Here is an 11,038-nt window from a genome sequence, read left to right as displayed (position 1 = left end):
CGGAGGAGGAGACCCGTCGGCCGTGGAATATCGCTCATCTCTGGCCTTACTACACCTGAGCCATAGGCTCTCATTATGTACATATTTTGACAATGTATATATTATGATCAATATAATAAACTGACATCCTTGCTACAAGCAGGGCCTCTGCCGTTCTTCCAATATTTCTTTGTTACACGGGGGCTTCTGCTTATAAAGCGATGTCCTGTTTGTCCATTAAACCGGCTATCAAGCCACACTAATGCTTGGGAGCTTCACACCCAAGGGGCCAAAAAGCACAACTCAAACACAGGCACCCATTGAGCACAGCTCACAAAGTTACTTGGGGGATCTTTGTGCAAAGCAACAAAGAGTTTGAAAGGACCCTTGTAATTGGCTATCAAGCCACGGCTTGGAAGCCTGGTGTATTCACCTAAAACCCTGGGTTAACCTGCCTTCATCAAGTAAGCCACTCCTATCTAGGTAATCCTGGCATGACCCGCCAAACATTTGACAAGTCAATCTTATAAAGACCCTGAATTTGTCAATGTTAAAATGACGATTGGTTAGTTGGAGGCCCATCTTAAAAGGCTTTGTCAAATGGTTTAACTCAGCGGCCTGGCAGCCCATGAAAAGCCTCGAATTTGGGCCTGGCAGCCCTTGAAACACCTCGACGACAAGTTTTTATTTAATTTTGTTTTTGCAAAGTTTTATCACTTTTGATAAGGTTCTAAGTTAAACCGGTGTCTACTGACCCGGCCTGACTACATGTCATTACATCAACCCGGTTTTTCTTAACCCGGCATGGCTTACAGTTATCAGCTGTTAACACATAATCAATTATGAACCGTCATCTCTTAATCCGGTCTGGCATTGACTATAAGTCGCCAGGATGATCATCCGGTGTTTGTCATAACCCGGCATGGCTTATTATGCACCACCACATCATGGTGGGAGTTTTCAAACACTCAAATTTGGGTTATCACCCTTACTATACAAGTTGGTAAACCAATAAAGGTGATTTAATATCACAGGTATGATATATTTCATATTTCATTAATTTATAACCTTGGTTATGAGAATTCTGGTTATGTATTGGGTATCATAACCCGTCCGACGGTAAACCCCCAAGACATGTTTAAGTTTTTCAAATGCAAAAGGCGGGATTTTATAAGAAATACTAAGGCAAATAAAGCAAGCATAGCAACAATCATGCCAGGTTACAATATCAGGTAGCAGTGCACGATGGCAGAAGATCAAACTATTTCAACTAGCCTATTACAAGGCGCTTTGATGCCCAAAATAATAATTGTTTGTTGCCCACAATGCTATATGCGAAAATCAAACCGGCTGCCGGATTATGATTCGTCACAAGGCTGACGTGAAGTTGAAGGATCATCTCGCGTCGGTTCAACCTCCTCCTCCTCACCCAGTGCCTGGAAGTCAAGGGTGGCCCATTCAATCCTGGTTAAGGCTTGGAAGACAGCTTCGTTGCTTATTAGATTGGACGGTTCAACGTCAGGGGCATAGGTGTGCTTACGGATTGGACATATAAGATTATGTGCTTCTTTCACAGCTGCATCAACCCGTCTGTTGTCCGCGTCATAGCTGGATCAGTGGACAGACAAGTGAACCTCCTCGGCCAAATGGCTTGCAAGCGGGTGGATCTCCTTTGTCAAGGCTTTGAGGGCTTCATTATCAAAGTCTGACCCATCTTCTTGTTGGCCAGGATATCCCTTTGCGATATCTGCCGGATCAAGATCGGCAATCAAAGCCTTGTCCCGAGTCAGTGTTGTTAAAGCGCCGGCCCTTGCAGCAGATTGCTTTACCCCTTCTATCTGGGCAGGGGTCATAGATAATTTGGCCAACGTATCCTTGATCAAGGTTGGTGCCGGTTGTTATAGGAGGCCGCATAGATGACTCGTTGAGCACCAGTATACAATTGTTCTATCAACGTATAGGCTGCTTTCAACTTCATCCGCATATCCGAGCCCAGATGAGCAATACGACCACCTGCAAAAACAGTTTAAGAATTTATTGTTAAACCGGCAACTTCAAAGATGTTTAAGAAAGGTTCTTACAAAGAATACTTACCAAATATTGCAGAAGTCATAGCATTGACTTGATGCTTTAGCCCAGTTAGCTCTTCGGCCACCGGTTTAAGAGCTGCTTCGGCATCTTCAGCCCGCTTTAATAGAGGAGCCTTCTCGTTTTCCCAATCTGCCCGCTCGCTTTTGAAACCATCCTCTAATTGCTCCATGGCAGTTAAAGCGCCCTTCAGTTCATCTTTGGCCTTGGAGGTTTCTGCTTGCTGGGACTTGATGTTTTCTTGAAGATTGGCAATCTGGGAATCTTTCTTGCTCAAGTCAGCCTGCAAAAGACAGATGATGAAGATGTTAAGATTTTCTCAAAGTCCTGAGCACATAACAAGTTATACCCTTGGCACTTGGGGGCTAATGCGGATTGCTTCTTTTTTGATTGTTATTTGAAGTCCCAAGCCTCAATACAAGTATTAATCGTGGCACTTGGGGGATAATGTGTAATTGATCAGAAAAATCAAAGGTGAAGGAATTCAACAAGGACAGGTTTTGAACAGAAAGTCCCGGTTCATCTTGCAGAGGTAAACCGGCCCTTGGGGGCTACACAGTTCATGTCTTTTTTATCCAAAGTCCTGGTTCATCTTGAAGAGATAAACCGGCCCTTGGGGGCTACAATGGAGTTGATATACAGTACAAAGAAAATTTATAAAGTGTTTTGAATGGAAGTTACCTCATAGCGCTCCTTCATCAAGTTGACTAAACCGGCCTCATAGTCACGGCTTGCATATAGGTGGTTTACATATCCAGAGTGGAGTTCTTGAGCGGTGAGATGAGCACAGCTTGACAGATCAGTCTTCCATTTCCCCTTCTCTTCAGCAGCAGATTCCACTTTGGCACTGTGCTTTGACAAAGCGACAGGATTACCAGGAGAAGTATGGCCAAACCCGGTAAACACAACATCATCAGTTGCTTTATTTGGGCTCGCCGGTTTATCTGAGGCTTTGGCCGGGCTTGGGGGATCAGCAATTGGACTTGGAGGATTGGCAGTCGGGCTTGGTGGATCGACTTGAGGACTAGCCGGGTTAACTTCTGGCGGATCAACATCAGTGTCCTGACCTTGTGGCACAGGATCATCCATAGCAATATCAACATCTCCACCAGCACCTTCTGAGGTCCTCTCCGGTTCAATCTCATCAGTGGGAGCATTTGTTTTTGCTTTTTTGCTGAATCGGGCTTTGGCGCTGCAAAATGGCAAACAGAGGTTAATATGGTAAACTGGCGCAAGAAGGCAAAGCTAAAATTATTATGCTTACCCAGGGACGGTCTTGAGAGGAGGCATCTGTGTGGTTGACGAATAGCCATAGGATGAATTGGAAGTTACCTGATAATTTGAGTCAGACGGATTAAGAGGGCATCAGAAGTAACCCGCCAAGGGATAAGACTTGATAGAATTACAAGAGACCTCTGCACGACGCTTCCGTATTGGGTTGTCTGGTAAACCGAAGGAAGTGACTTGCTGGCCACTATACCAGGTTGTGCGACGAGCTTCAGGATGTTGTGGATCCAAATGAGTGAAAGGATGTGAACATTTGACTTTTCGGACTGCGTGATGGAGTTTTCTTACTGCCTCAAGATAGGAATTGGAGGAAAGGGAGATTACCTCTACATGGTCAGCACGGCTAGCTTCCGCATCATCCTGGGAATGATCGTTGTCAATAAGATGTATGAAAAATGAACCAAGGGAGTGAAGTTCTACCTCTTGTTCCAAGTCATCAACATCTTCGGGCGGATCACAGGACTCGGCGGTTTTCTTCTTTGCTGGCCTCTTTGTGGCCTTGCTCTTGCCACGAGGATCCCTCACCGGTTTCTCTTGAGCTTTTGCCGGTTTGTCTTGAGTTTTCCTCTTCCAGAAAGGATCTTTGGCCTGTAAGAATAAACAAAATGCTATCAGAAAAATGTTAAAGGGGAGACGTATTAAAAAGCAGAAGGATAAGTTCTTACCGCTGGCGGTTTGTTGGAGGCATAAAAGGGACGCAACCCAATCTTGCTGCACTCAGAAATCGGTTCATCTAGCATCTTTTTCACAGACTCAGTGACTTCATCATCATTCATCTGTATTTCAGTGTGCCGTTGAGGGTCTTTAACATCCCCGGTATACTTATGCATTAACCTGGTGCGGCGGCTTAAGGGAAGGATACCCCATGAAACCCAGCAACGGACGAGGTCAATGACAGTTAAGCCGTTTGCTAGAAGAGCCTGGAGCTTAGCAAGTTGTGGTGCATATAGTTGTCGTTCTTCGGTAGTATGCCGCTGAGGCAGTGGATGTCCATTGCTGAGTCGGTAAGCACGGTAACCCGGCAAAGGATTTTCCTCAGCATGAGCAGTGTTTTGACAGTAGAACCATGTCTGATTCCAATCCTTAGGGTGGCTGTGATGTTTGGCATGAGGAAAATTGACTTCTTTCCTTTTTTGAATCGACACTCCACCAAGTTCAGTATTGGGACCGTCAGAAAATTCAGTACGGCGGTTCAAATGGAAGATATCTCTGAAAATTTCAACAGTTGGTTCTTCTTGTAGATAAACTTCATAGAACACTTGGAAATTGCAGATGTTGGACACAGATTTTGGTCCAATGTCTTGAGGATGGAGTTGGAAGTTGGCAAGTACATCACAGAAAAAATTTGATCCAGGAGGGCTAAACCCTCGGTCCAGATGCTGCATAAACACAACCACTTCTCCATCTTGAGGTTCAGGAGGGTTTTCGGCACCAGGGACTCTCCAATGAATGACAGCCTTCTTTGCCAAAGCGCCAGATAGAACATATCCACTGAGTTGTTCTTCTGTGATCCGGGAGGGAACCCAGTTGCAGGAGGAGAATTGCTTGGCCATTTTTGATGACAAACTGTAAAGGAAGTGCAAACGCCGGTTCACGGTTCAAGGTTGATATGCACAAACCGGTATCAAACCGGAGAATTAAACCGGATATGGATGTTCAAGAAAAGAAGGCGGTTTACGTGAGGGCTAATGGTACCTGCCGGATTGTCATTTTCTACAGGTTAAACCGCCTACAGTGGTATGAAGGACAACAGATCTAAAAATTGCTAAATACTACACAAACAGGTTTCACAAGCTAAGGATTATTATTATGGATCTAGCACAGTTCAGGAAAAGGAAAAATATCAAAGTCCTACAATGGCCGCCTCTCCGCCGTCTCCCCTGACCCGGCCGCCTCGCCGCGCCTCTCGGTGCCGCCGTCTCCCCCGACCCCATCTCTCTCCCCCTCTGTAAGCACTCTCCCCTTCCGATCCCTCTCTCCCCTTCTGACCCCTCTTCTCTTCTTAGTATGAACCCTAGGTATTTAGTGCTAGTTAGTATGAACCCTAGGCTATTTTTAGTGCTATTTTTAGTGCTAGTTAGTTAATTACTTAGATGGTAAGAATTAGGTACTAATTAGGTACTAGAATATTTTTATTTATAGTATTATTTTTAGCAAGAACTAGTTGAATTAATAGAACTAGTTAGTCAGAACTTGTTTCTATTTTTTAGTTAAAGCAATTTTTCCCGCCTCGACGTGGACGATGCCTATCCAGCATCCTCGTCGTCGAGTCGGCGGAGGACGACACCTGCTTGACCAGGTCGGCCATGTCCGGGACTGGGCTCCGCCGGGGTGGTACTGGGAGGTGCTACCTACCGGGGGGCGCAGGTTGGTGAGGAGCCAGCCTGTCGTTGACCCGAACCTTGTTTGGTGGCGGTCGCGTGGGCCAGTGATGATCCAGAGGCTCGAGGACTCCGCGGAGGTGGTGCGTCACCGTGTCAGTGAGGAGGACGCGCACATCCGTCGCTACTTGTTTGCGTTGGAGCACAGGCCGCTCTCCAATACCTGGCAGGTTCTCCGGGGATCTCACTGGAGCTATGATCCCGTGATGGTGCCTTCTCTGTGGGTGTCCACCGCCCGCGCCGATACCCGTCGTGTGCTAGAGTTTTAGTTGTATTAGTGATTTTATATGTATGACACTATTCGTGATGTATTAGTGATAATATTCGACGATGTACTGACGCATGAGATGATCTACTTTTGCTTATTGAATGCATGATAATTTGAGTCCTATAAGATATTTTGAAATGTATATCTTGTGTTGCTCAATATCCAAGTGGCCGGTCATGTTTGCAGGTTATACCTTCGAGTGGCCTATGTTTTGCCGGAGTGTTGATTCATTTCCGTTCCGGCAAATTTCAGGCGCTCGATATGTCCTATTTTAGCAAAGGTCATGCCAGATTTTTCCGTGAATTTTGGCATGACTTGTGCTAGAATATGTAGGAAATATCGAGTGCCCCGGATTTGTGTGTTGAGTATCTTGGTAGTTGTCTTCGATCGATTTTCAATTAATGTTTTAACTATGAACATAGGAAATGTCTGACGACGAGAAGGATTTCGGTATTTGCAAATACTGCAAAGACGAGCGCGGCCTGTGCGACGGAATCTTCCTAGATGATGATAGGCGCTTCAGCATCAAGCTGGACGAGAACTTCGAAGTGGATACAGTAAGTCACAACGACAAGTCTTTTTTCGTAATTAAGCATGACATCTGCTTTCATTTGCTTCAACTTATATTTTTTTTACTATTCTACTAGCGTATCCCCTGCCATGCAAGAGTTTTTGTATTGGATAAGATAGGTTTCAGTCATAGTATGGAGGAAAAGAAAGTTTACTTGAAGACCGAGCATGGTTATATTTTCCATGCGAAGTTATACAATTCAGACGACTACACCTATTTTGGATGCAAAACATGGCGAGCACTATGCAAGACTTATGCATTTGAGCCTGATATGGTTATCACCTTTGATATCCGTCCGGAAGATGATATTGAAGGTAATACCGACATCTGGGTCAATGTGCAAATGCCTCCAGTTATGCCATTATGTAAGTTTCTCAACCATATTTATGTCTTTGATATTGTTTATTCAAAAATAATTGACAACTAATTTGTATTGTCAGCTTATTTCCGTGCAAGCAAACATGTCCAGCGCTTGGTAGACAGGACCGTATACTGTCCTGGGGCTGAACTCAACTGCGAGGAGCTCAGTCATTATGTTTCATGGCTTGAGGATCTTGATACTGTCAAGACAAATTTCCTTCCTGCATTTAGAAATCTTAGTACTGAAAATGTGCGACCAATAGTGTTCGTAATGAACTACGGTCACATCCATTTAGGAAGGATGGTAAGATTTTTACTTTTTATCCTCATTGCATCTTTTCCATACATTATTTTTGAAGCTAAACTTCATTGCTAAGTATGTTACCATACGATGTTCTTCAACAGGGACTCCCGATGAATGTTGTGCCTTATGGGATCGAGACTAAAGGTGTCATGAGTATTATCAACTTACGGCCAAGATATCCTACAGCTTACTTTAGTGCATTCAAGATTAGCGACGGATGCTTAATAGTGAAAGACTGGACCAAATATGTGTTAGGGGAGCGCAGAGAAGTACTAGGGAGCAGCAACCAGAGACGCCTTCCACGATTAGGAGACAGGTTCATCTGCATGCTCCAACTTGATCAAGGAGGAGAGCTATACATGTTTTATGTTCTTTTACCTAAGAGAGAGCAGCAGGAGTGAGTAGCAGGAGTGAGTAGCTGGCTAGAAATGAGTTTCAGGATGATGATGTGCTACACTATTATTATGATGATAAAATAGCTAGTGTTGGTGGTAATGACTATGATGATTATTATTAGCTAGTGTTAGTGGTGATTAAATAAATAATGTTGGTGGTAATGACCATGATGACGATTAAATATCTTGTGCTGGCGGATTAGATTCAAGTGGAGGCAATATGTGGTGCACATCAAAAGTACTACTAATCCAAAGTAGATCAAGTTTGTATTAGTAGTATACCTTTGACATGCACCACATATTGCCTCCACTTGAACCTATTCCACCTTCATTTAATACACTGTTATGGACATAATGATGTAAACCTCATAACAGCTGGTATTGTACCAATATTTGTATGATGGCGTGTAAATACAGTAAAAATAAAATAATTATAAAAAAATACTAGTAGCGATGGTTAGGAAACACGCTGCAAGTAGATAACTTAGCAGTAGCGCGGTACCGAACAAGCGCTGCAGCTATTTGTACTAGCAGTAGCGCGTGATGGCACGCGTTACTGCTAAGCAATAGCTGTAGCGCCTTATTAGTAGCGCGGCTTCCCGTGCTACTAGTAGGCACAAAACACGCGCTACTGCTAGGGTTTTCCCTAGTAGTGGAAAGTAGTGTTCATCAGTATCATGCATCAATGACTTCTGAAGAGCAAATTTTATTCCTTTTTCTTGTGGGTTTGACTTGACAAGGCAAAATCAATAAAGAGGACAGAAAAGAGTAAGGAAGGCGATGATGGTGGTCCTATGCAGCAACGTAAATGGAGCATCTGTACCGATTCTCCTTTTACTGATAGTGCATTACAAGGTCTAAGTCTCCGCTCCCCTACTCCACCATCCAAGGTGCTTGCTCTAACTTGGCAGTGTGATATCTGGTTGCATGTTGCATATGGTGTCTAGCTTGTATTGCTCCTAATTAGTGTAAACTGCATCTGCTTAGCTTACACATGATACATGTGAATATGACATGCTTTCCTATTTTTGGTACATACTATATCTGTCTATCACACCATGTTCTTACATGAAACTACTATTCTTGTGTATCTTGCATCAGTCAGTTATGATGGGACACCTTTAAGTTGGCAGTGTGATATTGGTTTGCGTCTTGAATATGGTTTCTACCATGTATTGCTTCTAGTTTGATGAACGCCACCTATGACGAGACAATTTTAACTTGGAAGAGTGATATTGATTGCACCTTCCATATGGTTTCTAGTTTGCAGTGCTTCTAATTTGTTCAAGTGCCTTCTGCTTAGTTACCACATCATAGGTGTGAATATGTCAAGCCGTCCATTTTTTCGTACATATTCCATCCTCGTATCATGACTTTGCCTTTCATCAGAGTAGTGTTCGTTAGTATCATGCATGAATGAGTTCTAAAGAGCGAATTATATATTCCTTTTTCTTGTCGGTTTGACCTCACAATGCAAAATAAATAAAGCTGAAGGAAATTGGCAAGGCATTGGATGATGGTGGTCCTTCCGAGCAACTGAAACGGAGGTTCTCTACAGATTCTACTCTGCCATCCTCCCAACAAGATTCGCAAGACAACGCAAGGCTAGACAGTCAACACAGTTGTGTAGATGATGAGCACATCTCCCCTACTCCACCATCACAGGTGTTTGCTCTAACTTGGCGCTATTATATGTGGTTGCATGTTGCGTATGATGTCTAGCTTGTATTGCTTCTAACTTTGTTGAATTGCATCTGCTTACTTTACACATAATGCCTGTGATATGACATGTGTTCCTGTTTCTAGAACATACTATATCGGATCACACAATGTTCTTACATCAGACTACTATTCTTGCATATTCCGCATCAGTCACTTATGATAAGGCACCTTTAAGTCGCCACTGTGATATTGGTTGTGTCTTGCATATGATTTCTAGCATGTACTACTTCTAATTTGTTGAAACGCCATACAGTTTGAACTTGGCAGAGTGATATTGGTTGCATCTTTCATATGGTGACTAGCTTGTAGTGCTTCTAATTTGTTGAAATGCCTTCTACTTAGTTACCAAATCATAGTGTCGTGGGAAACGAGCACCTATGGGGCAGGGCCCCTTTTCGGTCCAGCAGGGAGCGGAGGGCGCACGAAGAGCAGATCGAGGCGGAGCACGCGAGCGATTTTTACCCAGCTTCGGAGCTCTCCGGAGAGATAATACTCCTACTACTGCTTTGTGGTTGTATTATGTTCTTGCTCGAGAGCGTGGAAGTGTTCTGGTTTTCGAATGAGTCGACCCCCCTCTACGTTGCGCATGGGCCTCCTTTTATAGGCTAAAGGGGTCACCGACAGGTGGCAACGCAGACAGGGGTAAAAATGTAAAAAAGAGGGGTTGGTACAACTGCCTCTACAGTGCACCCTACCTAACTCTGACGGCAGGGGACAAGAGCATTTAATGCCCGTCCGCGTCACCCAACAGTGCAGAAAAGCGACCATTAGGGGCGCCACCGTTCGCCACGATGGCCTTCTCGTCATCTCCACTCGCCACCTCGCACCGCTTGGCTGCACAGCTCCCCGCTACGTGCGCCTAGAACGATCATGTGGCGACACGTTGACGGATGCGCTGGAGAGTGGGCACAGAGTGGTGGCTTCGCCGCGGCAAGCGCCTTGCCGCGGTCGTTGTCTTGTCGCGTCCGGAAGCTTGTCGCTCGTCGGGTCTTGCCGGGACGCGCGGCGCGTCGCGGCAAGTTCCTTGAAATGCTTTAGTCATCCTTCCCGGCAAGCTCCTCTTGCCGGGGCCTTGGCCTTCCCGGCAAGCTCCTCTTGCCGGGGCCTTGTCTTCTCAGTTAAAACACTTTGTTCTTGAATGGCTCCAATAGGAAATACGGAGGATCTTGGCGGGCACCCGGCAAGCCATGCCGCGGGGCGCTGCGATTGCCCGTCCACAAGTTCGGGATACTAAGGTACCCCTTACTTTAGTACACCGACAGGAGCCCCCGGGCCTGGGCCATACACGGTGCCGAGCGCTATTGGGCCAGGCCCAAAACAGGGCACGGGCACACGCGGCCTGGTCCACACCATATCTAAGTCCGTATCCACCGCGCCCTCCCGTAATGGCACATGTCGAACGCGGCGTCGTGGGAGAGATCGTGGGTGATTCTTTATTCGGAAAAAGCGTAACGTTCGCCTCCTCCTCTTTATAAGCAGGGGAAACAGGGGCCGTTCCCCCACATTCGCCACTTGCGGTTCCTTTCTCAGAAATCTCCGCCGCTCCCCTCCGCTTCCCAAGGCCGAAAGAGAGCAGCGCTCCGCCCCCGCCGCCACCGTCACCGCCAACGCCCTCGCTCTCCCCCACCGCCTCCGCCATGGCTCCAAAGATCGGGAAGGGTGCGAAGTCGGCCGAGGCGCTGC

Source organism: Triticum aestivum, chromosome 3B (assembly GCF_018294505.1).
Source record: "Triticum aestivum cultivar Chinese Spring chromosome 3B, IWGSC CS RefSeq v2.1, whole genome shotgun sequence".
NCBI lineage: Eukaryota > Viridiplantae > Streptophyta > Magnoliopsida > Poales > Poaceae > Triticum > Triticum aestivum.
Note: the sequence above shows the minus strand (reverse complement) of the source record.